A 5,000-nucleotide genomic window follows, 5' to 3' on the forward strand; every position below is an offset into this window, starting at 1 on the left:
CAGTATTTAAAGCATTAAATGGACTTGCCCCTAGCTATATCTCAGACATGCTCTCTTTTTATGCCCCTGCTCGAGCTCTCAGGTCCACTGATGCCAAGCTGCTAAGGACCCCCAACCCCCCGCAGAAGAAGATCGGCGACGCCGCGTTTGCCTGCTATGCGCCCAAGAGATGGAACGCCCTCCCCATCGAGATCCGATCAGCCACCTCCGTCGACTCCTTTAAGAAGCAGCTGAAGACCCACCTCTTCATCCTTGCCAACTCCTAGCTGCCAAGGCGTCATAGTGTCCCAGCTGCCGCAGCGCCCTTACTACTCGCAAACAGCCCTGGCAGGGGGCTCCCCTAGGTGGCCGCTGGTCTCTGCCTGAGGTTTCTTCCTGACTACAGGGGGTCTTTTTTCTCAGACCTCACTGAGCTTTTTTTCCCCCTTACAAACTATGAATCAAGCGAAAGGGAGTTTTTCCTCACCCCTGATGCCACCAGGGGCCGCACCTGAGCGCCTAATCTCTGTGTGACTATCTATGACTTATGATAGGCCCAGCCACTATGGACCTTACACATCTAAGAATCCTGGTCCTAACCTACGTTGACCTTATGACTCTATATTCTCTGTCTATCTCTTCTTCCTCTGCCTTCCTGCTTTTTCTGCCTCTCCTCTATACCTCTCCTTTTAAATCTATCTCTAACAATGTTTTTTTTCCCATTTGTTAAGCACTTTGAGTTACATGCCTTGTATGACACAGTGCTATACAAATACAATTATTATTATTATTATTATTACTATACAGGCCTTACATACACTGTGACTACAGGAGAGGAGAACAGGGTCCTTGAAGATGTCGATACACACAGGACAGGTCAGATCCTCCTCCAGGCTGGAAGCCATATCCCCCCCAGGCCTAAACCCACAGAGACAGAAACAATGTTTTGCTTATGAATTATCACAGTGTGACTACAGCCTTACGTTTGAAAAACAAGAACAAAGATCCAGATCAGGGCATGGAGCATGTTTTCAAAATACAAATACAATACAAAGACCCCTTCCAAAGAGAAGACTCATGTTCGTTACATTTATCTAGTAGCCTCCTGTAGTTCAACTCCACATTTCACAAAGGTGCACACAGAATAGAAGAATGCAACCAGCAGTTGACATTTTTTTATTCTGTGCTTCAATTCTTCTATGCTATTCTGTGTGCACCTTTGTGAAATGTGGAGTTGAACTACAGGAGGCTACTAGATAAATGTAACGAACATCTTCTCTTTGGAAGGGATCTTTGTATTGTATTTGTATTTTGAAAGCATGCTCCATTTTTTTTCCAGCACCAAAACAACTAGCAGTAAGCAAAAAAAAAAACTTTTCAGTGTAGCCCATATCCATTTCATCCATGTGACAAATTGTTCACCCCCCCACACACACAGACACACACACACAAACACTTAGGCTAGAAAAATACAATACCTTTTTTTACCCAGTAGCCCCTTAAGTGTCTACACAAAGCACAAGGCTCATTTGACAACTTATTTTCACTTTCAGGAGTGGGAAAAACAAGTCAGTCTCTCTATCATCTGTATTCAGTTCTTTTACAGGAAATTGTCTTGACCTCTACAATCATTTACTGAAATGTGCTGGAGAATAACACGTTTTAACATTCTCAAATCTGTGTGCTGAATATGGCCCTTCTGACTTTGTTTTGTGAATTCACAAAGCTCACGGCTCATATGAACACTTTACTTTCACTTTCAGGAGTTTGAAAAAAAGCATTTCTCTCTGTCATTCCTGTTCAGTTCTTAAAAACGACACCCTGTTTATATCTATGAATATTTGCATGACAACATGTGTTATAGAATCTGTAGTAAACACAATAGATTTCTCAAACCTGTGTTCTGAATAAGTTCTGACGTACCAGAGTAGTTCTGTATGAGTTGCCGTTTGTCACTCTGCTTCACTTCCTCATTCAGGGAGGGAGGGGCTGGGCAGGGACTTAGAGGAACTGGAAGCTCATTGGTTAATCCATCTTGATTGCACATTTGGCCCTTGAGTCCAGGGCCTGACACTAACTTTTTCACCCACCAGCCACTGTGGCTAGTTGTTTTCCCGAGTCACTAGTCATTCTGCATTCTGGTATTCCACTAGCCACAGATTTTATATAGTTTTTTGTTTTGATTATCATGATAGTGTACGTCTAACCTCAGAAGATGAGCTGCTGTGTGTGTGTGTGTGTGTGTGTGTGTGTGTGTGTGTGTGTGTACTGTACTTATCCCTACTTATAAATGTACTCATTAAGTAAAATTTATAATCTCTCTCTCTATATATATATATATCTCTGTGTGTGTGTGTGTGTGTGTGTGTGTGTGTGTGTGTGTGTGTGTGTGTGTGTGTGTGTGTGTGTGTGTGTGTGTGTGTGTGTGTGTGTGTGTGTGTGTGTGTGTGTGTGTGATATCAGAGTGACAGCTCTCCTCTGTCCCAGTCCAGCTGCACTCGGATCCTCTGGGGCTTCTTTACACTGAGAAGTACTGGAGTGGGATGTAGCACTGACTGGTGTAGGATGTAGCACTGGGTGGTGTGGGGTGCAGTACTGACTGGTGTGGGATGCAGTACTGACTGGTCTACTGCGCAGCACTGGCTGGTGTGGAGTGCAGTACTGGGTGGTGTGGAGTGCAGTACTGACTGGTGTGGAGTGCAGTACTGACTGGTGTGGAGTGCAGTACTGGCTGGTGTGGAGTGCAGTACTGGCTGGTGTGGAGTGCAGTACTGGGTGGTGTGGAGTGCAGTACTGGGTGGTGTGGGGTGCAGTACTGGGTGGTGTGGAGTGCAGTACTGGGTGGTGTGGAGTGCAGTGTGCTTGATAGATGCTCCCATCGTGCCAGAGAAACCAGCAGTTTGCTGTGTTGGATAAGTCCCTGTTACCTTACATTGGGCAGACTCAGCTATGACGCCCACTATCCAGAGCTGGTTGCCCCTCTACCTCCATCTCCCATATGTGGGTGCCCAAGGCCAGACGTCTTCCTTACACTGGACACACACACACACACACACACACACACACACACACACACACACACACACACACACACACACACACACACACACACACACACACACACACACACACACACACACACACACACACACACACACACACACACACACACACACACACACACACAAACACTGTTGTAGTGGTCAAATCCCTGGATGGACAATACTGTACACTTACCGAAGGGGTGCTCCCGGGTCTGGTGGACTCATTACATTTGGGGGACTTGTAAATTAATATTTTAAAAAAGCTTTGGTACAATACTAATCAGATGTCAAGTGGACAAGGCAGATGGTGAAATATGTGGAAAAAGGAGTGCAGATATAGTATTTGGGCATTCCGTTATACTGTACATCAGGTGTCACCAGTGTTGTGCCCGCGGGCGCCAGGTAGCCCTCCAGGAGCTTCTGAGGTGCCCACCAAGGATGTTAAAAAACAGTGACGACCAAAAGATTTTAGTCACAGTTAATGCTTTTCTTAATTTAAATATTAGATTATTTATTCTTTATAACCTATAAGCAAATTATCATTCAATAACAGTGTGATTTGAGAATGATGCCAAGACATCAGTAGAGGATTTGAACAAAAGTAGCCCTCGGCTAGCTTTCAGTATCCCTCGGATAGCCCTTGGTAGCCCTCACACCCAGAAAGGTTGGGGACTCCTGCTGTACATGATAAAGATCCTCTTTGGTGGACGGCATGCTGTGATAGAAGTTGAATGGAAAGTGTTTCACCTGAGATTTAGTGTATTCACCATTCTAAATATCAGTTCTGTCAGGACCATTACAGATAAGAAACTGACAATGAAATTCTTTCTTGAATAGTTATGACTTATATTTGTTGGTATGGCTCTGTTCAGAGGAGTCCCCTGGTTTCTATGAACACCAGGAAAGCAGAGATTCAGGGGACGGCGGCAGCATAGGGAATGCTCACCCAATTTAAGATTAGGAGAGCAAACAATTCCCCCATGAACAGAGCAGGCAACATGACAAGGAGTAGCCCATGCCATGTCATACACGACAAGGTGGTGCTGGGGAGGCAGGGAACAAGTGACCAGCCAGCAGGAGTTGGGAACAAAGCCGAAAACTTTTAAAAAGGTGCCAAAATTGAAACTGAGAAATGGAGATTGATTAGCTCATCTATAACATCTGAGACAAATAAGCAGCTAGCGCTTGACTACCATGGCCAGGCCAGAACTAACTCTGGCACTAGTATTGATTTACTCAGGCACATATTAACCCTATGCAGGGGTGGAGGAGGGGCGAGTAGGGCATTTAGCCCTGAGCCCAGGGCCCTCCCATATTTCTGGTTTAGGCCTGGCCTATTATGATCTTGGCAGGCCGTATGGGGGGTCCTACAAGTGTTTTACCCTGAGGCCCTGTGTGCAATCGTTCCGGCACCGACCCTATGACAGTTTTTCTACTGAGACATTGGCCTACTGTTTATTGACCTCCATCCTGAATATGAATTATTTACCTCACATATTACACACATAGAGAGTGTTTCACCTGACACATTGGTCAACTGTTTATTGACGGAGAGCAAAGAAGATATCTTTTTCCTCTCTGATATTGACCAGCATTCTCAAAATATGTCATTTACCTTAGTCACATATTGAGCACAATCTTAAATATGACTTTACTAAACTGTAAATATGAGAGAATGGCACCCCATTCCATTGTATATTGAGAGGGAGGCCCTTTCAGATGATTTTGTCCCGAGCCCAGTTAAAGCTGTCAGCGGCCTTGCACACGCACGCACGCACGCACGCACGCACGCACGCACAGCAAGTAGTCACTGGGTAAATGTAACATACTGCAGTGTAATTACAGAAAATAGACACCAAATGTTAGGTGATTCCTAGTTTAGGGAACCACAGGGCATGCGTGAAAATCACAAATGACGAATTCATATTTTATTTATTCACCAGACCTATTTAAAAATTTAAATTCAAATTTAATAAA

At 44.7% G+C, this 5,000-nt stretch overlaps 1 protein-coding gene across 1 annotated transcript in view; it reads right to left on the reverse strand.

The window, feature by feature from the left end:
• Positions 1 to 5,000, reverse strand: part of LOC134461100 (zinc-binding protein A33-like) — a 56,803-nt gene that overhangs the window by 24,900 nt on the left and 26,903 nt on the right. The gene's annotated exons all lie outside the window — the stretch shown is intronic.

The sequence above is a fragment of the Engraulis encrasicolus genome, chromosome 13 (genome assembly GCF_034702125.1).
Source record: "Engraulis encrasicolus isolate BLACKSEA-1 chromosome 13, IST_EnEncr_1.0, whole genome shotgun sequence".
NCBI lineage: Eukaryota > Metazoa > Chordata > Actinopteri > Clupeiformes > Engraulidae > Engraulis > Engraulis encrasicolus.